At 41.7% G+C, this 24235-nt stretch overlaps 1 protein-coding gene across 6 annotated transcripts in view; it reads left to right on the top strand.

The window, feature by feature from the left end:
- The window catches only part of Gab1 (GRB2 associated binding protein 1), a 118630-nt gene that overhangs the window by 503 nt on the left and 93892 nt on the right, over positions 1–24235 (top strand). The window contains exon 1 of one of the 6 annotated variants that reach the window (XM_063260827.1): positions 5739–8173. The exons of 4 other annotated variants lie outside the window; for them this stretch is intronic. The gene's annotated coding sequence lies outside the window, so the exon portion shown is untranslated. Of the gene's footprint in view, positions 1–5738; positions 8184–24235 lie in introns of those variants that run through there. One more of the 6 variants, XM_063260826.1, reaches the window with a different exon arrangement.

The following is a 24235-nucleotide window of genomic DNA, read 5'->3' as shown; positions in this document are numbered from 1 at the left end:
TGTATCTGCATCTAATTATGACGGGGCCGGGGGGTGGCAAATTTCCTGCACTAGGACAACGGCGGAGATTTTTAGTCCTTACGAGGCTTCCCTTCGGTCCGCGCCTCCTTTTCATCCCCCACCCACCCTGTCCCTCTAGGTGGGTGGCGCGTAGCTAGCGTATGGTAGACCCGAGAAATGCACTGTAAAATGTAGCATCACAAATGCGCGCACAGGGAAAGAAAGCAAAGTTCTGACGCGCCCTGCAGTTTGCTTAGTAAGGTTCCCGTTTTCGCGGTTTTGAATTGTGGGACATTGGAATTTGGCCCCGGAGCTCTGGCGGTTTGGTGCTGGGGGCGGGTGTTTGGACGCCTCGGACGCGCTGTCAGGCCCTGCACGAGCGGACAGCTGAAGCCAGCAGAGATTTTCTGTGTTTTGCGCTTCTTTTCCCAGGGCTCCAGAGTGGCTTAACTGGTATTTCTGTAATTGATACAAGATGCTGATTATGTATAGCTGTTAGGAAAAAAAACATTCCTTGAAAGAACCAACTTTATCGTCACAGGAATCTTGTGCCTTCCAGAATCTGAGATCTTATTATTCTCTCTCTCTGTTGCTAGTGCTTATATCAGTGCCCCCTCAAAGGCACGAAATGACACTTCTGGTCTGGCACATGTTTCTCTAGTGAAAAGTGTTTGTATATCCCCTAAATATGTTCACTACTTGTGCTAATGGAACCTGTTACAGAGCTCAGGTTAATCCCATCGGTCACAGTTTGCTTTGCATAAAACAGGGTGAGCTTCACCAGTGACACACCAGTGAGTTTCTGGTTTGGGTTCTGCCAGAGTTTATTATAGACAAATCATTTCGTTGAAGGAGTTGGTGCCATGAACCATAAGCAAGCCCCCTTGAGAGCAGAAGCCTTCCAAATCCTGTCTTTCCATCTATCACAGTTTGCCTGAATGTTCTGGGAAAAATATTAACTGTGTTCCAAAAATTGGAGAGTTGCAGTGTTTATTTCCAGCTGTTCTAAAGAGAAGATTGTATGGGTGGGACTGGAGGGATAGGGAGTTTTGTTTTGTTTAGTTTTGTACTCGGGATTGACCCTAGGGCTTTTGCACTGAGCTATATTCCCAGCACCCTCTGCCCTCTTTCTTTTTCAGACAGTGTTTTGCTAAGTTTCCTGGGGCTGGAACTTGGGATTCTCCTGGCTCAGCCTTCTAGTGTGCTGGGAATACTACACCCAGCTGTGATTGGGGGTTTAGGAGAACTGAAGAGTAATACATTTGTTGAACTAGTGATAAAGGAGACTGAATGCATCTTGCATGTGTTTTATGGGTTACACAAAAGCTGCTGTGCCCTGTCCTCTGGGACTACCTGCAGGAAAAGGCCCTACTTTGGGGACTTGCAATGAAATGTGATGTTAACCAGGAAGAAAATAAAAAAGATTGTTGTAAGAAAGGATTCCCCCAAACAAGAGGGTAAGTGTAAGTGTGTGTGTGTAGGTAATTTGATGCTCACAGTAGTTTTTAAAGGAGGCATTATATGTTTTGTGGCAGATAAAACGGGCTGCCACTTCAAATACACCAGAGGTAGGATTTGAACGCAGATCTTCCTGACTGATGAGGTTATGGAAGGTTCCTGAGTCTCCTCTAGTTCATTTCAGATGTGGAGCTCAGAGGTCATCTCTAAAGGTCCTTTCACAATAACTTCCTGGGAGTCTGTGAAGTCTGGTGGAGGATTCAAGGAAGAGGTGTGACTCAGTTGCTCTGTGCTGAAGAGATGTAAGATCCAGTCTTTACTCAGGGGGCTTCTGGAGTCTTTGTGATGAGATCAGCATATGAAATAGTGCAGAACTTGTAACTGTGTCCAAGCTGAGTGGTAAGACTGTTCTCTAGACGTTTTGAGGAACAAGCTCAGTGTAGATTGACACAACAGAAATATTCAAAGAGCTCCTTAAGTTGTCAGTCATTTCAGCAGGGGGAAGAATGTGCCTAAGAGCTGGGAGGAGTTGTTTTGTTGCCAGGTGGAGCACTGGAGCTGTGACAGTGGAAGAGGGCAGTGGCTGGGTGGCAGTGTGGGTGGGTGGGTGGGTGGTCCCGGTAGGTGCCAGGGAGTATTAAAAGTTAAATGATGTTTACCTTAAATTTTTTTCTTTTGATACTGGGGTTTGAACCCAGGGTCTTCATGTGGAAGGGACTCCATTCCAGCCCCTTTTAAACATTTTGACTCAATATCTCTCTGAACTGCCCAGGTTGGGCTCAAATGTGGCACCCTCGTGCCATGGGAGTGCCTTGCAGAGCGCCTGGATTGCAGGCCCTTATCACCCTGTGCCACTTACCTTATGTTTTATCTGTCTGGTTAGTTGTCCAGAAGATTTTTGACTTTCTCAAATTGTTGAACTTTGGAATGATTTTGCTAAAGTGGTGTTGACTGTGGGAGGTCGGGGCATACATGTCATATATTTCTTGTGCTTGTTTTCTTTTGCTCAGAATCTTGTATTTTATGCATGGACGAAATATTGTAGGCTGCCCAGTAGGCAAAAATGATGCTTGATAATAGTTTCTACTTCTAAAAAGTTTGAGAGGTGGGTACTTGGGATGGATTTTAAGTCCTAGCACATGTCGGGCACCTGTCCTACTATGGCCTGTATGGCCAATTCGCGGTCTTGGTTTACAATGAGCAGATTCAGTATGAGGCTGTCCTCCTGTCTCAGCCTTCTGAGTGCTGAGAGAAAAGATATCTTAAATGCTTAGTACTGCAGTTACTAAATAAAATGCCCAAGAGTTTGAGCATCATGATTTTGCTGGGAAGTACGTCACCCCTGAGACTTTGACAGTTGTCCCACTTGCGTAGGCTGGTCTAAACACTGGTGAAGATAGTCCTTAAGGGCTCGTAAATGACAAACTTTGCTTATATTTAGAACTGTCTTAGATTATGGCTCTTAGTGAATTCCATTTACAGCCCCCTCCCCCCCCCACCTTTTTGGTTTATTTTGCAGACAGTTGGAAGCAGCATTGTTTTCTTCAGCCACAGGTGTGTTCTTCTGATAGGGAAACCTTTCTTAAAGAGAGAGAAAATGACATAAGATAAAAGAAAGTGTGAAGGATGTATGTACAGATCCTGTCTTCTCTTTTAATTATTTCTGTATTTGTGAAAGGCTAAGAACGCCTTATGTTGTGTTTCACTCCATGTAAAGTTTCTGTCTGCTTAAACAAGGGGGAAATTGTCTGTTTTTTTCCAGTTTTGCTACTATTGGGTTGCTGTTTGCATCCTATTATCTTAAACAACTGCTTTTTACTTTGTCCAGGACCCAAGAGGAGTCATTTACAGAACAGCGCCCCCAGGGTTACAGACAAGAAGTAAACTCTTGGTGGTATATACTTAACAGTGGTGCTCAGATTTTTAAAAATTTAAATAATTTTTTTAAATTGACACAATTGTTTCTGTTCATGGCCTATAGTGTGATAATTCAGTACATGGATATAATACACAATGATCAAATCAGAGCAATTAGCATTTCCATCTCTTCAAACTATCTTTCTTTTTGTGATGTGTGTCTTCCAGTTCTTTATAAAACACATATTAAATTACATACTTCGGATTTTGAAGTTACTTAAATAAATACTGGTGGAATTTCCATCAGGACCTAAAATTTTAGTAGAAATAAATTAAGTCTATAAACAAAGGATTGCTTCAAGCCAGCTGGCTGCCACCAGGGCTCTGCAGGGGGATCCTGGCCGCCATGGTCTGCCTAGAGCCAGGCCAAGCTGTCAGTGTGGGGCAGGTATGCCGTCTCAGCAGGAGGACCTGCTTCTGAGGCCAAGCTAGGTGGCCTGGTAGCTGACAGCCAGCATGGGGCTGCAGCCAGCTCTCTGGTGCCTAATCTGTACCCAGCTTGGGCTCTGTCCACTCCGCAGCTGTCAGTTAACAGGACATTTCTTTTCTGGACTTCGAAAATACACTCTTGTTTCTGGAAATGGGCCTAGACACAGAAATAGCCCTTCCCACTGGGTGGCCACCTGACCTCAGTCATTGGGGAAGGGAGGTGGGGCAGGTAGAGTCCCAGCATCTTCCAGATTCCAGGACAACCCAGACCCTGTGCTGTTCTGGAAGTCCCTGCTCCACCTAGGTCATTGTAATAAAGAGGACTGTCATGTCTGGAAGTGCTTCCACCCCCACCTCTTTAGCATTTACCAGTAGCTGTCAGTGGATTCCAGAGCTTTTGCTTACGGTGAAGGGCATTTTTTAAAATTAGTAAACATGCATTTCAAATTCCTAACGTTGCCGGGCATAGTGGCTCACACCTGTAATCCCAGCACTAAGGAGGCTGAGGCAGGAGGATCGTTTCGAGTTCGAGACCAGCCTGGGCTACAAATGAGCTTGAGGCCAGCCTGAACTGCATAGGGAGACCCTGTCTCAAAAAGACAAAAAACAAAACAAAAATCAAATTCCTAATGTTTTCTTTTTCCCTTTCAAAGTATTGTAGGGTCTTTGTTTCTACTAACAAAGATCTTCAACTAGCAATTACGTTAAGCCTTAATAATAGCTTAATAATAGTTAATTCTTTTGTTGTGCCTGGGTTTAATGATAAGTACGAATTCTTCATATAAACTTGCTGAATTCTTAACTCTGACTGCTGTCTTCTGGAAATTAAAATTACCATTTGTAAAATGTATTAGTTTGGAGGGTACTTTTAGAATTCTGTGAAGTTTTAAAAATTAACTTTTAAAAGATCATCTTTAAACAAAATGAAATAATGTGGTAAGAATTATATTTGGAGAATCCAGTTGGTAGGTGAGTTGATTATTTCAATGCATAGTGTCATGATTTGCTTAAGAGATAAGTAAAGATTGGGCTGGGACATGGCTCAGTAGTAGAGTGCTTGCCTAATGTGCAGAAGTTCCTGAGTTTGATTCTCAGCAACGCACTCACATGTTATGCAGTGCACAAAGCTGGTCATGGGGAGGAGGCCAAAGCAGGAGGATCACACATTTGAACTTAGTCTGGACAAGATAGTGACTTACTGAGATTCTGCCTCAAAAAAGATCTGAGCGTCGATATAGTTCAGTGCAAAGACTCTGCTTTCAAACCTCATTATCACCACCCCATAAAAAGAATTAGAAAAGAGATATGTCAGAACTAGCTGAAATTTCATGTTTTAGAGTCAAAATAGAATATATAAGCTAAGGTCTTGATAATTTCCCAGACCAAGAAGGTGTGAGGTGACAGATTCAGAGCATTCGTTAGGTGTCAGCACAGAGGCTGGCGAACAGAAGGGACATTATGGTGAGTGGGCTGCTACTTTCCTTTAGGAAGAGTATGTTTTAAAAAGTGATTTGAGCTAGATCTGGTGGCATATGCCTGTGACCTCAGTTCTCAGGCAGTTGAGGCAGAAAGACTGCTGTGGTGTTCCTAGCCAGCCTGGGCTAGGTAAGAAGGAAAGAGGAGAGGAAGGGGAGGGGAGAACCAGTGATTGACACAACCACTGGTGCATTTACTGGATACACTGCGCCGCTTTGGAGGGAAACCCAACCATGTGTCAGGACCATGTGCCATGATTCACCTGAATCTTTTATATTTTAAGCAATTCTTTTATTCATCCAGGGCATCCATCTCCTTGGCTTTGCTACAACCCTCCACCATGGGACTGCTGGACCATGCAGATACTGAGTGTCCCTATCTGTAAAACGGGGAGGGGTATCCAAGACCTAAATGCTGTTATAGAGGAGCTTTTGCCTTAGGTGTTTCCTGGGGTGGGAGGCGAAGGTGGGGAGCTGCTCAGTACCTTCCTTTGGGGGGAACTACATTTTAGTTTATTGTTCATCTTACAGGTTAGTGACTGTATTAGGAACAGCTGCCGCAGAATCCTTTGGGAACTCTCCAGAGTTTGTTCTAGTTGGAGCTGTCTTTGCTGGGTTCTGAGTGGGTGCTATCTCTCCCTCCACACTGGTGCCCTGTTCAGCTTGTAATGTGCCACCTGTGGAATGCAAGGAAGGGACTATCCCATCCCTGCCCTTAAGGAGTTTCTATTCTATTTGTGAAGGAGAAGGGCTGTGAATGCAGGGACATTTATAGCCTTCCAGGAGAGATAATGTAAGGGGCCCAGTGTTATGAATTGCCAAATGAGGGGTGCAGACATTAATTGCCTAGGAGTTCAGACTGAGAGCCCAGGGGCACAAGGCCTGCCAGCGGAGACTGCACTACTGAATTTCAAGCTCTGTTCTGAGGAGAACTGAGATCCTGCCTGAGGCAAAAGCGGGGGGGTCATAAGGGAGGCAGGATTTGCAGGAAGGAGGAGGACATCCTAGTGAAAAGCAGGGCTTCGGAACACTTGTTCCATGTGTGGGGTTTGAATGTCAGCTGTAGCTTCCAGTTTGAGAAGTTCCCGTTTCTCCAGTGACCTAATGCTCTTCACGGGCCCTGAAACCACAAGTACATTTTATTTTTTTACATCAAACTGGAAACAAACAGAGCGACCTGTTTGGTCACTTGAGCTGATTAAAATTCTAAAGGACATGTGTTATTTAAGATTTCTTTATGTCTGTTTTGAGCTAAATAATTCATTCTGGCAAGCCTCTAGTTTACAACCAAGAGGGAGCATGTTCTGGTGGGAGGAAGAATAAAAGAGCCTTTGATTCCTGAGCTTCTGAGTTGCAGCAGGAGGCCAGCACTGCCTTGGGCTAGCGTCTTACTTGGGGACTTCGGGAGCCATCTTAGCCCAGCTGTGCGAATGCCAGCCAGTGCTGGAGCAGGAGAACATACCCCTGGCTCACGTTAAACCCCTGCTCACCGTCCACGGAGGACTTTCTATCATTTCCCATGCCTTGCGTTAACGTGGTGGTAGTGGCTGATTTCCACCATGTCAGAGCTTCATCTGAATTTGCTGTTTGATCTTGGTTGATGTCACATTTCTGTGACTCCTGTTCTCGTATTCCATCGGCTGACTGAGTACAGAAAATACATCAAGTCATAAGTTTCTTTATGCTCTCTTTTTGGACTACAGCACCAATGAAATTAGCATTTTTCTTTAGATTTCTCTGGGGGAAAAGTGACCCATTGTACTGTGGATTTTCATGTTTATTAAATAAGTAGCTTCTACCACCAAACTGGTGTTTTCAGGGCCCTTAGTGAATTGTAGGTGACAAATTAAGCCTATAGAATTGGGGCAAGGAGTCATTTTAGCAACTGATTTTTTTTTTTTTTTTTTTGGTCTTTTTCCTTTTTATCAGTACCAGGGATCGAACTCACGACTGCCTGCTTGCAAGGCAGGCGCTTATGCCGCTGAGCTAAATCCCCAGCCCCCTGATTTTTTTTTTCTTTTTGAAACAGTGTCTTGGTATTCTGGTGCAAGAGAAGCAAAAGTACAAAATGAACAGGTTTATTGAGTTGAGGACGTGGAAAGGAGCACACAACCCGTGGCGGCTGGGCTGTCTCCTTCGACCAGGAACGGAGAGGCAGAGTTATATGACCTCTGATTGGAGTGGTGCATGGGGTGGATCTTGATGACTTGGAGGTACCCATTGGAATTCCCTGTGCATGTAAACAGGAAGGGGTGAAGGAGAAGTTACGCTTTGGCCCTCGCCACCTTAAACCACCGCCATAACTGAACAGTAATTTGTACTAGGGCAAGAACCTTTCACATCTCACTGTGCCATTCGGGCTGGCCTTGAGCTCACTTTGTAGGTCAGGCTGGTCTCAAACTTGCAACAGTCTTCCTACCTCAGCTTCCCAAGGGCTGGGATTACAGGCGTGTGCCACCACGCCTGGCTCATTCCAGGCATGTAGATGTGAGCACCTTACATGATACAAAAATGCCTCAGTGGGGAGAATCTTTTATATTATTATTTTATTGTATTATAAAAGTAATTTTTTTATTCCTCCAGATCCCACCTTCCTTGTTGAAAAGTTCTCATTGCCGACTGCATAGAAAGTAAAACCTAACCGGGTTTTGACTCTTTTGTAGCCTGCATTATAGGAAGAGTTAAAGACTCTGCATTGTAATACATATTTGGTTGTTATCTTTGTTACACTAGCTCTTGAAGCATTCTGATTAGGACTTGGAGCTGCCAAGCCCTGTCCTGCAGTATTATCTGGAGCAGAAATTTTCCATGTGGTTGCTTTTGTGGAGCTGCTATATGTAACTCTACCACGAAGGTGTAGGTCATAAAGCGGCAGAACTTTTGGAAGGGGAACTGTGAGTTACGGTATCTTAAAGTTTTTTCCTGCCACTTAATTGTTTTTTCTTTCCCTGTTTGTGTGTATTTCATAAATGTTTACCATATTTCTGAACTGAGGTTTCTTTTTAGTTTTATATACTGGAAAGAATGCCAAATTTGTTAGTCTTTCTTACTGTGTATTTCTTCTCAGCTTTTTACTTTGAATTCATACTTGGTAAGGTAATCACCCTGGTTATGTGTTCTATAAAACAATGTCCTAAAAGAGAAAAAAAAAATCAATCCAATGGCTACATTATTGTTCTGTGAATTGAAAACAATATACTAAGAGTCCAAATATTTCTTTTCAATGTAAAAATTTGGGCTCACTTTTTTATAAAGGAAGAAAAATACCAAACTTTACTTGAGCTATCCTGTTCATTGTTTTTCCTTTCCCCTTTCTATTTATTTACTTTTGATTTGACTCATGTTGTTTAAAGTTTTAAAAGAGAGTTTATATGTTTTCTTTAAGAATGCCGCGTAGGGGCGGGGCCTGTCATGACTTTGTTTACCACTTTGAGATAGAAACAAAGCGGGCATCTTCTGCTCTGTAGGATGAGAAAGCTCCTAACTGGCTTTTGTGATGCCTGGTTTCATTGGACTTTTCCTTCTTTCTGAGAGAAGATGGCTATTATATGTGTAATTTTAATCCGGAGGCTTATTTTCTGTGATCTGGGAATGCGGGTGGTGGCATCAGGGGCACATTGAGAATTCAGCCTATTTCTGTTGTGGCTTTCAGCGCTGTAGTTAGTGGGCACATTTTCCTGAGGCTCTGTTATTTTCTCCCTTGTAACAGTTGGTTTGCCTCAGTTACCTTGCTTGGTGTTAATTTGTGTCAACGTTGTGTGATTGTGATAATGGGGTGTAGGGATAATAATGTTCCACCTGCCAGCCATGTAGGCTGTCTTTCTCTACTGAAATGGGTTCTTAGTTGCCATTGTATTGGGAAATGTGGTTGGGCCACTTTCTCACTAGCAGAACTCCACCCTGAGATGACTACCTGATTAAAGAATTAGGTGCCTGGTGTGCTTTCTCAGCTCCAATCCATAACAGGTTCCCATGAGTGTCTTGGCCTGAGCCGTCCTTCTAGCTGAGATTAAAGTGCTTCTGATTGGAGAGGTGACCCCTTGATTATCGGCAGAGAAGCACTTTCATCTTTGGCCTTTGGAAGCAAAGTATGCGGTAAAATACTCCCCTCCATGGTTTGAATTCCAATGGTGTTGTGTAGAGCTTCGTGAGGAATGATGACCTCATTCAGCTAGAGAGGTATTATTTGAACCCCTCTACCTTCTGGCAAAGTTATAATTAATCTCAAGGTTATGCAGGAATATCTGGGTTTTCCAAATTCTTCCTGAAAATTCCAGGTTTAATGTTTGAAGTGAAGAGAGGGAGAAGGAGACACTGAATTAGTAAAAATGTAAAAATATTTGGGAAGGTAATGGGTTCTTGGTGCAGCTTCTGAGTCTTCTTCACTGCGTGTATACCTCATTTAGCTCCAAAAAGAGGGGCACACAGATGCATGCTGTTGAACAATATTCTTTTCCCTTTTTCTCTAAGCAGTCAAATAACCAGGGGTCAGATTTATCCATGTGTATTTCTTCAAACAGGAAAAACAAGCCTGATACATTCTTCTAGACGATTTCGTTGTGATCTGCTGCCACACAGTATAAGGTATATATCCACAGGATCAGTTTACAAAAAGTCACAGCTTCATTTGTCTTTCTTTGGTGTTTGTAACAGGATCTTAATTGTTAGAGCACAAGGATGGTATTTGCACTTTGAAGTGAACAGTGCGATGATACCTTGCATAGTCTCTTGAGCATGACCAGATAATTGCAGAAATCTGATCTTAAAATCATGAATCATCTTGTCCAGAGTTCTCAGTCTTTTCTAATTCAGCTCTCATGTGTTGTTTGAAGGTCTTTTGGCTTTCAATCAGTCTAACGTTCTATGATTTGGCTAAAAAAAACAGCAGCTATATTGAATATCCTTTTCCAGTGATCCCTTTTCCACTAGCAGAGAAGAATCCAGCCTCCTCATTTTACAGGGAATGAAAATTAGCCTTGGGGAAACCAATTGATTTGTCTGAGGTCATACAACTTAATCAGCTCCTTCATTAGGGTCAGATTGTCACCTCTCAGGGCAAATCCTTTTAGTCATCAAATAAGTACCTCCTGTGACCCAAGGCACCGTGAAGAATTCAAAAGGAGAGGACCAAGAGGACAAGGTCCTTCTCTCTAAGAGTTTGTGCTGTTAGGGGACAGAGGAGGACATGTCCTGCAAATTACGTTTTGGCCAGTGATATGTGAGACAGAGGCCTAGGAGGATTCAGTACAGAGCGATTAAGGGGGCGCTAGAGGCTTAATGAAGGCTGCAAGAGACATTTCTTCAGGGCCTTAAAAGATGTATTCCACTTTCAAAGTTATGGCTGGGGTGAGACCCTTTCCCAGCCAGACTCCTTGGTAATGGAAAGTGGCCTGGATCCTTTTTCCATGATTCTTGTCCCCTACTGACTTTCCGCAGTGATCGCTTTGTTGGCAAATCAGATGAACGCAATTCAGTCCTTACTTCTTGCAGAACACCTCACTGTCTTGATGGAGATGCCAGCCTTTCCTCCCAAGCCCTGTTCTCTCCTGTGCCTTACGCCCAGGCCATGTTTTCCTGAAGTGCTGGAGTTCAGGGCTCCATGGCTGGCACTGGTTGGTGTCTCTGTTCCCAGTGCTGTTGGTCATTCTTTATCCACTGTAAGGTCCTGAACTCCTAAAAATTTGATAAAAGCCTCTGGCTCTGTGTTTTCATGAGAATAGTGCTTACAAAGGTGATTCTAGCCTTTCAAGGTTTCTGACCTTTAAACTGGCAGTTTCATGCCCCGGAGGTATTTGCTGATCATCCCAAGCTCTCTTGGGCCCTTTCTCTTTTTAGGCCTGTGGCTCTGGCTGCTTAGAGAACCACAGCAGAGCTTCTGGTCTTCCCTCAGTGCCGCCTTCTCACCCTCTTGCTGTTCCCATTCAGGGACTAGTCCTACTGTCCTCTTCCCGTGGTTTGACTCTGCAGTTTTCTTTTTTTCTTTCTTTTTGTCTTTTTCTTTTTTATCGGTACCGGGGATTGAACTCACAACTGCCTGCTTGCAAGGCAGGCGCTTATGCCGCTGAGCTAAATCCCCAGCCCCGACTCCGCAGTTTTCCTTCTACCCTGCTCCCTCCCTCAGTCTGCACACCCAGTGGTCCAGCCCCATGCGTGCCTGTTTCATTTCCTCTGTATCTCTTGAGTTTATCATTGCCTTTATTCTGGTTTGCGGTGGTAGCCAGCTGGTCTCTCTCCGTGTTCATTGCTGGTTCCTGACAAGCTGTCTCTTCATCAAGGCAGCCAGATGACCTTCCTGAAGCATTGTTAGCTATCCTTAGCCTCGAGTACGTATGCCTTCCTGGGCTCACTCTTCCTTTATTAAAAAAAATAGGAAATTAAATAGGCTGGGCTTGGTGGTTCATACCTATAATTCCAGCACTCAGGATGCTGAGGCATGAGTTCAAGTCCAGCCTGGGCTACATGGTAAGTTCAAGGACAGTCTGAGCTCCATACTGAGGCCCTGACTCAAAAATAAAAAAACAAAAAATGTGTATATATAGTAACTATGTCAGTGCAATAATAAATATATTTCAAATTGGTCTTGTTATATATTCATTATTGTAGGCACTATGTCTGAGTGGTACCCCGCCTCTGTTAAATGAGCAGAAACAACATTTCCCCCCTATCCTGGGACCTTTATGCTGAGCAATTCCCCCAGACCATCTTCTTTTTTCCTTTAAAAATTAAAAAAACCTTTTTTGAAACAGCATCTTACTAAGTCACTACGTTGCTCATCCTGGGCCAGAATTTATGATCCTCCCACTTTAGCCTCCCAGACTGCAGGGGTTTCTGGTGTTCCCTGCCATACCCAGTGTCTTAGTTACTTTTCTCGTTGCTGAGACAACATACTTGACACCCAGAGTTAAAGGAGGAGCCCGGGGGTTTAGCTCAGTGGCACAGCATTTGCCTGCATATGTGAGGTCCTCAGTTCTATTTCCGGTACCCTCTCCCCCCAAAAACTAAAATGTTAAAAGAGGAAAAGTGTATTTAGCTCACAGTTTTCAGAGAGTTTAGTCCATCATCTACTGGCTCCAAGGCAGGGTGGCTCACCAGAGGTACATCTCAGAGGAGAACCAGTTCATGTCAGGTAAAAGATAGTAAAAACAAACAAGGGAGACCACAGCTCTTTCTATCCCTTATACCTTGTCCACCTTACCTAGGGTGGACAGCACCCCTATCCTTAATCCTAATGCCTTTGATTCTGGCATTGTACCGTGAATCAATCCCAGCATCACACACTCTAGCTCTAGCCACCTCTGAAAAATCCCCTCCTATGACTGCATGAAGCTTTGGAGAGATATCTAGATACAAACCAACAGAACAGAAATACTTTAAAGATAAAGTTGGCATCATACATCCACTGCTGAAGACTGGGGAAGGCAAGTTACATTAGTATGTGGCGCTTTTATAATGTGGCCTAGATAGCCAGCTCACTAAAAGTAATACTAAGATTTTTGTAGTTTAGTCTTTGGAAAAATTTACAGAGAAATAGGATGTTACACTTAAAAGGTATACTCTATATATATTTAAATAAAAATCATGAGATTTTTATGTTGCCAAAAATGTCCTATAAACTGTTTTACTAATATGCAAATATTTTCATGATGTGTCTGTGTAGTGGGTGGATGTGGCCTTTGTACTCTTGAGGGGCTGTGTCCCTGTGCTTGGAGACATTTTGGTTTGATTCAGCTTCATGGAGGAGTCCTTCTGATGTCTGGTGCATCAAATCAGGGGCATTACTAACCACCCCCTGTGCTGCACAGGGCAGCGCCACAGCCAAGAATTATCCGGCCCAAAATACTAGTGTGTCACACTCAGGAAACTCTTGTACAGAGCAATCCTTCATAAAGCTTGGTTTTCCCATCTGTATTTGTCTGTTTATTTTCTTTGCATTTCCACAGAGAACTGTAATTCAGATGCAAGATTGTATTGTAGTCCTGGAATCCAATATTTTATTTTGGGGACTGTTGTAATGTTGAGAAAAACAGTTATGGAGATAGCTCAGCATTTGCACACCAGAGATTCTAAGTTTAGCGACAGGCAAGTTCTCTCTTCAAAGATCTGCTGTCCTCTGAATCTTTACCAGAGTACTCATTTAGGACTTGTTCTCCTAACCGGAGCACAACCTATTGTTGTCTGGGTAGGGGGGAGGGAGATGCTGAGTCATTTATTCATGCTTTTTATTAGTTCTTGGCTGGAATATCACCATTCATTGTTCGTAAGCCGTCCAGCTTGTTTACTTTTTTTATAAATTACATGTAATCAAGTCCTCTTGCAGGTCTGGCTACTGTAATTGGCAGTAGCCACTGAGCCGGGCTGACAAGTCTGCATTTGTGCTGATGTCTCACATTCAGCTCATGTTCCACTCCAAGCTTTCTTGCCTCTTCCTCGATTATTTCAAAAGGAAGGTGAAAAGAGAACTGTCACTGGGCCTTCTCTTCCTTATAGCTTTGGTAGAGTCCTTCCTGTTCTTTGGTTTTGGGGGAAATCACGGGTTTGGGCTAGTGGTCCTCTGACTTCAGCACAAATAATATCACATGAGTCACACCTGAAATCAAGGTTCTACCTGTCTGATGCTTTAAGGAAGACTAAGTGTAGGGATCCCGCATTTTCTAAATTTGAACCCTACGTATTCTGATGTAGATGACTCTCAGACTATATTTGGGGAGAGCCTGAGTTGGATAGAGAGAAAAAAAGTGAGAAGAAAGAGAATCCAAAAGCAATAAGAACTTAACAGGAATGAAATAGGAAAGCAAGGACTGAAGTTCAGCATGTAACTTTCTCTTCTGTTCTGTGCAATGAAGGGGAATGTGCTGTGATGCTAATAGAAGTAGGTATTTAGTTTTTTTCCTGGCAGTGACTGACATTAGACTGCTCCTCTAAGAGAACACACACAGAAGATGATAAGAATGGAAGAGAAGTTTTGGAAAGGTCAGGCTGTGGGAAGGTACCTGAGCATTGTTGAAATGCTCAAGAGACATGATTAATTCAAAGAAGGTATTAAGTAGGTATCGATTTAAAAATGAATGCGTGTTCCAGAGTTAAGTTTGCAGAAGGCTTAAAGATGAAGAGGAGAGATGGAAGAGGATTAGTTCTTCACTAGAAGTTCTGGTTATTCTGGTTATTGGATCTGAACGCTTATTATGAGAGTCCAGATTTCTTTGAGTAGTTCAGAATACGAATAACCTTTCCCATTGTCTATAAAATACATGCTTAGCTTCCTTAAGTTTTGGTCAGTTTTGAGATGTAGTTGATTTGTTAAAGGGCAACAAAATAGTTTTGCTAGACTAAAGAAGTCATCTTGTTTTTGTATTTCTTTCTGTATTTGTGTGTTTAATCTGAAGTCCACTAGAAAAGGAGGTGGACAGATTATATTTTAGAAAGTTGGTCCAGATGTAGGCCAGGTGAGAATGGTTACTTAACCCTACAGTGGAATAAAGAAAAAGGAATTTATTTCTGACTGTTTATCTACAGTACTACTCTGCTCCTGGAAGGCTCTCTCTCTCTCTCTCTCTCTCTCTCTCTCTCTCTCTCTCTCTCGTCTATATTTCTCTCTCTCTCTCTCTTTCTCACTTCTCTATAATATTTCCGTAGGAGCATTTTATTGTTCAGTTCGCTTACCTTAGGGAGAGATCTTGACCAAACAAGTAAATAAAATAAAAAGTCAGTCACTTACAAGGTGATGAATGTCATTGATATTTTCTCTTTACACTGACAGTCTCTGTATCAAAGCATTTGTTTTCCCACAAATGTGTTAGAAACAAAGATTGTGCTTTAAAACTTTTTCTCACTCCAGTGTCATATTAACCAGCTCTTCAGCCCTCCCCATCTGCCTTCCTTTTTACCATCTTTCATGCTCCCTCTCTTCTCCTCCTCCATCCATTTACTCCGGAGCACTTAGCCTCTTGGGACCCTGCCCATCTGCCCAGGAGATCTTACAGAATCTTCATATCTGCTTTGTAAGTGCTGAGGATCATTATTGTCATTATATGTGGTGTCCGCCACACCCACTCCTTACACCAGCAGTCCAGGTAAGTTTGGTGAGCAGATTACTTTGCTCCTGAACTGAAAAGGAAGGTTCTGTTGGAAACTGACGGAGACCTGGGGCCACCTCTGCCCTGGCAGCCGAGGAGGGCTGGGCTCCTGACCCTGCTCAGAGGACTGGAGACTGGACTTAGGACTTACCTTCTCTTCAGGTGACTTTAGTTTGTTGCTCTTTTGTGTGTGTATTTTTTAAGCCATACACTTGGTAGATCTTTTTCTTATTAACCTCTTAATATTCCTAATTACTTTGCCAGATATTTTTATCTGGAATCTATACTAATTTGTGTATGGTTTAACATAGTGGTGTCTCACACAAATACTTATATGTGCTAGAAGCAAATCATAAATGCTCTTAGGGAAAAATAGGACAATAAATAATCATCTAGTATGGTATAAAACTATTGCTTATAAATGTCAGTGGAAGTTACCAAGTGTTTTAGCTTGGATTTAACAGATAGAAAAAAAGGGTTATCAACTATTAGGCATACAGATGTATTGCTTTTTACATGTTATTAAATGGAAGAGTTTCTAACAATGTGGCGCAGATGATCTATCATTGAGCTATAATATACATGTTTAGTCTTATATTTTCATATTTGTGCTAAAATAGAACATATAAATTGAGTGAAATGTCATGGAATATTAATATTTTGTTTTGTTATAATTTTAATATAATATATTTGAATCTTTAATACTTACCTACTTATCCTAGGGATTCTTAAGCAACTGAAGACATTCTGTTTTCTTTAGCAAATGTGTCTTTTTTGGCCTAACTTGGAAAATTAGTTTTATATTGAGAAAATCGTGTACTTCTGGTTTTTTTTTTTTTTTTTTACTAGTACCAGGGATTGAACTCACGACTGCTTGCTTGCAAGGCAGGAGCTTATGCCGCTGAGCTAAATCCCCAGCCCCAATTGTGTACTTCTGAAAGGAAATATTCAAGTATCTTTCACCTTTTGAATTAAGGTCCAACCTTTGAAACATTCCTGTCTGTTTTCACAGAGGATCTCTTGCATAATGAAACCATGAATTTTCAAAGCAGAATAATATTTTAAAATTTTGCTATATGTATTGGAATACTTAAAGGAGAAAAAAAAAAAATAACTCCAGGAAGATGAAAGCTGTTTTTCTAACTGTAATAGAAGGAAAAAAGTGTTTCTTACTCTTTCTGTTAGTACGAAAAACTAAGCTAGGAGGAAATTTCAGCCTAAGAAATACTGAGGCTGATACCACATGATTCCAGCAGGCAGCGTGGGACCAGATGCAGCTTCCTGATGCCCGGCCTGGAGACAACCAGGCCTCCAAAATGCTCCCCTTGTGCATTGCAAAGAAGAGCCTTGTAGATGCCCTCAGAGCAGTGACAGTAGAAGCCCATCCTACTCTGACTCTTTTATTTTCAATTGTGGTTTAAAAATAATAAAAATTCTAAAACAAACAAATAAAATTACACTCACTCACCGCATACCAGGGATCGAACCCAATGCCTTGCATGGAGCTCCATGTGTTTTTCTTTCTTTTTCTTTTTGTCTTTTTTGGTGACAGGGTCTCCCTCCCTCTCCTGATTCAGCCTCAGACTTGTCAGCCTCCTGCCTCAGCTTTCTGAGTAGCTGGGAATTCAGGTGTTTGCCACCACTCCCGTTTTCTGTCTTCACCCTTTTTGCGTGTGGAATTCAGGATCTTCCCACTGATGCGCACCCTGCCCTCTGGCTTCCCCAGCCAGTCTCTGTGCATGGCTGCACTGCAAGGGGCTCTGTACAAATACCTTTCCAAAGGCCTGTGCACCTCCCTGGAGCTTGCTCCCTTCCCGTAGTAGGAAGTTAATTACGTGGGATTTGCTCACCTGATCCACACAGGTGATCACCCTCAGTGTGCACCGGGAAACCTCACACCCCTTTCTGCCCCAGAGGAAAAATTCTTTCCTGATCCTTGATTCAGCACTGTGTTTAATCTTGAGCGGATGAGAATGAGTCACCACGCTACCATGCTACGTGTGCGATCCCTGTTTGTACCTTCCCACCCCTCTGGACTTTTTATATTTGAGATCCTGGACCCTGACAGAGGCACGGGGAGGTGTTGAGATTTTTTTGGAACCAGTGCTTTGTGTTCTGCCAATGAAGCGGCCTGGCCTGAGTTCTGAAATTCAGGCTATGTGTGGAATGTCTGTGTGGAAAAAGAAACAGACACATGCTTTTTAGGGGCAGCAAGAGATGAAGAGTGAAAATTTTAAGATGGGCTGATTTTTGTGGGGGAAATAGGGAGATTTTTAGACTACGTCCAGATCAAAGATGAGCAGCTCCTTGCCTTGTGATTGTACTGTTTACAGTCACTACACAAAAGACATCCTTGATACAAGCGATACTGTTGGCTGTGTGTATTGATAAAATAACCGAGTTTTGCTTTGAGTTCCCGTTATCGATATGTACAATGTGTCACTATGCCTTCCATGTCTTTATTTGTAGGATGAAAAGTATTTCGCTAGAAAGTCACTTTTTAAAAGAGTACAGCACTCATAAAGTGCCTTGGAATTCTTTAGGATACTCTGGGAGAATATAAATCATCCCTGCTAGCTTTTTTTTTTTTTTACACTGATAGAGCAATATGTGAGTGGGAGTGACTTGAACATCAAAATGAAAAGCCATATCCATTTTTAAATACAACGCATTTGAGCGGAGCCGTTCTCCCTACATGCTTATTTTAAATTGGCAGTTGTTCAGCCACCAGGCGGTAAGCTCACTTCGCGAGTGTTCTGCACGCCTGTTTTAACCTGTGCAGGTCCAGCTCACGAGGCGGGGTGGGGGGTGGTGTGTGATGCAGACACCACCACGTTAGCCTCATTAACATATTTTGAATAACTGTATTTTGAACGTTTGCCAGCCCAGCCAGGCTCCTGGAGGCTGCCAAATGAGCAGTGGGAATTTCTGAGGAATGTAGATTGGAGCCTGTAATTTTCTTTTCTCTCTCTCTCTCTTCTCTCTCTCTCTCTCTCTCTCTCTCTCTCTCTCTCTCTCTCAAGTTTTTCTTCTTGGAGGAGAAAGATTTTAGAAGATTCTGTTTAGGATATTTCCTTACCCTCCCAACAAAACAACTTTTTGTTGCTTGGTTGATTGGTTTGGCTTGGTTTTGAGATACTGGAGGTATAACTGGGCCCTCTCACTGAGCTCTGTGCTCTGTCCCTATTTTTATTTTTTATTTCATAACAAGGTCTTGTTCATTTGTCCAGGGCTCAAACTTTTCACCCTCTTGCCTCAGTCCCCCAGAGGGCAGGACCACCACACCTGGATGTGTTTAATTCTGTAAAAACTTGTGGATCTTTTCTTTCTACCGCCTTTTTATATATATATATTTACAAAATACCATTGGACATGTGCGTCTTAGAAACCCCTGGGTAATTTATCCTGGCTGTGTTTGTCTTCCTGTTCAGCCTGGCTTTTTCTTCTACAGAATCGGACCTGAAGCTCTTTTTGGAAGCCCAGCCACACAAGCTCTTCTCTGGGGACACAGATGGCTGGACCCCAGGAGGCAGGGTGCACTCAGGTGCCTTTGGAGTAAACGTGTTCTTACAGACGCCAGTGTTGTGGCCTTGAGGTAGAAGAAATCAAAGCTAGCTAAAAAGACAGGGAAATCATAACTGAAAAAATGTATTTTAAAGAGGAGTGCAACTTTTAGGACCCAGCCAAAGTTATCTAAGGCGATTCATATAAACGTTTTTTGGGAGGGGTTAAATTTAGGTTCCTTCTCTTTCAGACCTGTTACACCTCAAATTCATAAAAAAATCTTGTATAAATTGGTTTAATTAAATAATGAGCAGAAGCCTGATGCTATGATAAAAGAACAAGTTGAGAAAATCTAAAGAATGTTTAAATTACTGATTCAACCAGAGCACACAGTAACAACAAGGACTGACCCTGAGCTTTGGAACAGCCTGGTATCCTCTTGGGGTGGGCGACCTCCTCCCTGCCTTCCCTTCACGAGAAGCTTAAATGTTCCCTGGTTCAGGAAATAGTATGTCTCTGTGAGCTCACCCTCTGTGTCTTGGAGTGTGTCCCTTTTAATGTCTGCTAATAAAATGCTTCCTTTGCCTCCTCTTGACCAGTCTGGAAAATGCCTTCTCTGTAATGGGAGTGCAAACCTACAGACTTAGTCTATAAAAAGAGAGAGTTAGATTCCTTATGTCAGCTTTAGGTGCCTCTTTGTCAGGTGACAGCGCAGCATCTGTATGTGTCTTGAGATACTTTTTGATTTTTCATGGCCACCACTTTAGGCCATAAACCTGGGCAAGGGAAGAATCAGCCCGTGGGAAGTCTTCTCTTGTGCTCTCATCCATCTGCAGGGTTTTAAGAGTGAGAAGAGAGATCCACAATACTTGGCTTTCTAGTTCTCATTTGGGGAGCTGGGTAGGGAAAACCGTCATCACTATAGAGCTTTTTCAAAACCAGTTCACGTTCGTAATGTGTTCCTTATTTACATGTTGTGGCCAAGGGCAGGGTGACGGTATAATAAGGCAACACATAAATAACCACACAGTGTGGTGGTGTCCAGTCAGGGGCCGGTTTGCAACTCTGCCTGATGTCTACTCTTTGGGATAAAATCAGGCAGCCTAATGGCACGAGCTCTCACCCTCCTACCAAACGATTTTGAAATAATATATTAAATGTGCATGAATAGGATTGCTATAAGAGGGTTCCTCTGCCCCTTGAGGGTTTTGAGGGGGGCGGCTTTTAAAAACAATGTCTTAAAAAATAATAAGTCAAATAAAAAATAATAAGTCAAAAATTATCTTCAAAAAGATAAAGGTTATCTCTTTATCTCTTTGAAGATAATTTTTGACTTATTTTTTAAGACATTGTTTTTAAGTCATATATATGGAGTATAAGACACAGGAAAGCATGAATGTGATCATTGCTTTTGTTTTGTTTTTGGTGCTACTGGGGGATTGAACTCAGGGCCTTCACATTGGGGTATATACCCAACTCCCTCAACTCCCTTTTTCTTATTTTTTATTTTACAACAGCATCTCACTAAGTTGCTGTTTTAGTTGCTTTTTACTCTCATTGCTGAGACAAAATACCTGATGCCCAAAATTAGGAAAGGAAATGTTTATTCCTTAGAATTTTTGGAGGTTTCAGTCCATACTCAGCAGGCTCCAAGGCAGGGTGGCATGGCAGGGCCACCATAACACAGTATTTACAAGAAAAACTTATAGGTAGTTATAAATTTCATGGCTGGCTGTAAACAGCAAGGTGCAAACCAGTAAGAAAGACAGACACACCTTCTTGCCATTACACATTGTATGCTGGCCCCACCCCTAGGCGGTGTAACACTCACACCACCAATCCAAATGCTAGACAATGAACCAATCACAAGTGCTAGATTTGGTGGTGTCTGTAGTTCATGAGGCTTAGGGGGGCCACTGACCTAAACCATCACAGTTGCTAACTTGGCTGGGCTGGGCTTGAATTTAGGATACTTTGGCCTTAGCAACCAAGGGTTCTAGGATTACACATTATGTGCCAACCCAGTTTGATCATATTTTTAAAACGCTTTTAAAAAATAAGATTCTAGGAAAGATCACTGGTACAATAAGCTCAGCCCAGCCCAGTGTTTTTAATAGATTTTTAATAATTTATTAGTACATATTTGCAGTATATGATTACGTTCATCGTGGGGAGTTGGTACATGCACATGACATGTTCTTTTTACTTCTCTGTCCCCTTTTACTATTTTAATGAGCCATATATGTTCATATTTTAATCAGGTTTGTGAACAGTAAGTTTTAAATTTCTAGACTGAAGTTACCGAATGTCAGCCTTCTTTTACTGAATTTCATTACTTGCAATTTTGTCAATGTTTGTGATTTGTGTAGTTATTATAACCATCTACTTTTAACTAATTGTATAAACAATTTTGATTTTTCATAACTATGTTTTCCAGTTGAATGCATAACAGACAGTTTACAAGAAAAACGTATAGATAGTTATATTTTCATGAAGCAGTGCAGGTTAATGAACATCTTTGCAAGGTTAGTATTTTCCTTTTTATAATAAAATGACTTGGTGTAGCTTCTCTTTCATGTTCATTGTATTACAGAAATACTTGTAGAATGTTACCAGTTTCACTACTTACTAGGTCTTCAACATCCATGAAAGTGACAGATATGAAATCTTATTTTTCAAAAGAGTACATGCATGAAACTAAAACAGTTTATTCAGGTTGTAAAACAACACCAGAAAAACTTGAGCTCTGGCTCCAAGCCCTCATTTAAATTGATAATGTGGGTGGGGGAAGAATTACTAATTACTGATAATCTCTTTAGAATTCATTAATACCAGGCTCACATGTGAGTTATTCATCATATATACTGAATTCAGGCAAACAGGAACTGAATGAAGTGTGTATACTGACTTGTGCTGTTTAATTTCAGTGGCTGAGTACTTTAGTTGCCAGTAGTTGGGATACATAGAACTTTTTAATTGGATTTTGTGCTTTCTGTGTTTTTGTTACAAAGCACTAAAGGAGAAAAGGGACCAGGCTGCCTTCAGGTGCAGTAAGATGTAATTCCTTAGCCACAAGTCCAGCTCCTCCTACTCTAACTGCCTCCCTAGCTCCCCCGTTTATTTACATATTGTATAATCCAGACCAGATTGTCCCGTTTGGTAGGTTCCTCATAAACTGCAGAGCTAAGTAAATGTGTGATAACATTGTAAATGGTATTAGAAGTTAAGCAGTCCTCAGGAGTGATGTCCAAGGGGCCTCTGTTGTCAGGTGCCCTGCGACTGCCTCCTCTGGGGCTTTTTCTATTTTCTCTAAGCAACAGGAACTAAATGGAGACTTTAGTGACGCTTTCTAAGATGATTTCTCTTTCCACATGCTACACAATGTGCCCTGAATGATACTAGAGCGCCTGATACTGAAAGTAGATGTCAGCTGTGTCCATTAAGGAGTTTTGTGCATAGGCAAAACCAACGAACAGAGCCAGTAGGACCATTCTCGTCTATTAGTGCCCACTGTGAAGAAAGCGAAGGCTACCCAAGTTCTGCTTCCTTCTTCCCTGGTGTATAAGGAGAGGGAGTTTCCTTGTGCTTTTTGATGACAATGGTGTTCACCAGCTGTGTGGTTACTGGGTTTGCAATAGCATTGTCGTGCACGATAATGAAAGGAGTGTGAGTGCTGAGCTCTTTGGCTGTGTGCCCTGGTCAGTGTGGGGTTGATGATAAATTATCCATTTACCATCAGAGAGAGGTTGATATGGAAGCCTTTCCTTGAATTCTTCTCTATATGGGGACTTTCTGAGATTTTCAGGTATCCTTCTGCCAAAGGGAGACTGCTAAACCAAAGCCATGAGGATGTACTCCTACCCGTGTCACAGTTTATAGATTATCTACCGGGTTCAACCTCAGGGCTCGCTGGTTCAGACACTAGGGAACTCTAACCTAGAAGATCTCAATTTAAGATCAAAGTACTTTTTCCCCCTGAATGACTCAGTTCGAATTATCCTACAAGTGCCTCTTGTTTCTGTGGGTCAGAAGGTTACAGCCTGCTTAATTTTTAGCGTAGTTGGTTTACAGTGATTTTAGAGAGTAGAAGAGGAAATGGCTAAAACTATGTTATCCTATGCAGGTAATCTAACTTGATATTAAAGAGAAGATTTTTTATATAAACAGGCTCACCACTTGCTGGTCTAGTCTGAACTAACAAGGAAGGAGAGAGAGAATAGTCCTATGTGGATTGCATCTGTTTAAAAAAATGAAAATTCCAGAACTGGGAAAAATTTCAGTTTACCTTCTTCTGCTACTGAGTCTTTTTATTTCTTGTTATTTTTGTTTGACATTTACTTTTAAGATCAAAATGACTTTTATTTACTTTAAGATCAAAACTAGTTTTCCCTCTTTTTATTTTCGAACCAAAGATTAAAACCTCTACATTGGTAGAATTATCTTCTTCTCAGTGGTTAATTGTTAAATTTTAGAGACATTTGGATGACAAAATGGAAACCGAAATTAGGGTTAGGATAAAACTTGGATACTTTTAAAATAGCCAGGACAGCAAAAGCAACAAAAAGTGAAGGCATAACACGTACTCTTTTTCCTGTAAGTTCCTTTTCCCCAAACCCTTGTCTCATGCTAGTTGCAAGTTGTTTTTTCTCAGAATCCTGCTACTTACTGTTAAGGGTTTTTTGTTTTGTTTTGTTTTGTTTTTTTCATGTGCCAAAGTTTTGTTTTTCATGTGACTTCTGTAGAAATTTGAGTCTTACTAAACAGGCATTTTTAAAAAGTACACTGGTAAATATCGTTGGTGATAAACCAAAAGGAACATTAAGAACTTGTTGTGCAATTTAGTTACAGTGTCTGCAAGAACCAAGGGCGTTATTGAAGGTGTCTGAAATGAGGTGATGCTGAAGTTAAATAGAAAAAGACCAGTTCTAATTGAAGTATGAGCACTTTTTGTTATTACGATTGAAAAGTTACATTTTCAGTTCCTAGCCAGTCTTACTCCCAAAGATGTATATTTTAAAATTTCTCTATCAGGCTGTCATAAAGTGATACCCACTGTGGACAATAGAATGATATCACTGTTTCCCTGGGAATAGCTAAGCTGCAAGGTAAAAATTCAGATTTTTGTTGGAGGGACATCTTGTGTCCTTAAAAAAAAAAGAAAGAAAAAAACTCCTTCAGATGTAAAAAAGTAACTGGACTTTTTTAAGGAGATTGCCCCACTGTGTCTCTTAATCTGATGGGTAAAAGCGATCATATTTTGCATTATTACTGTTAAAATAGCAGGTGATATATGTGATGTATTATTCATCCTTTTTAAGAATTGATACCAGAAATGCCAGTAACATCTTGCTTAGCCAGCTCACCAGCTGACTTCCTGGG

Source organism: Cavia porcellus, unplaced genomic scaffold (assembly GCF_034190915.1).
Source record: "Cavia porcellus strain 051 isolate PalLab524CR breed Dunkin Hartley unplaced genomic scaffold, mCavPor4.1 scaffold_14, whole genome shotgun sequence".
Classification (NCBI taxonomy): Eukaryota; Metazoa; Chordata; class Mammalia; order Rodentia; family Caviidae; genus Cavia; species Cavia porcellus.
This window is presented reverse-complemented; position numbering and strand designations above follow the sequence as displayed.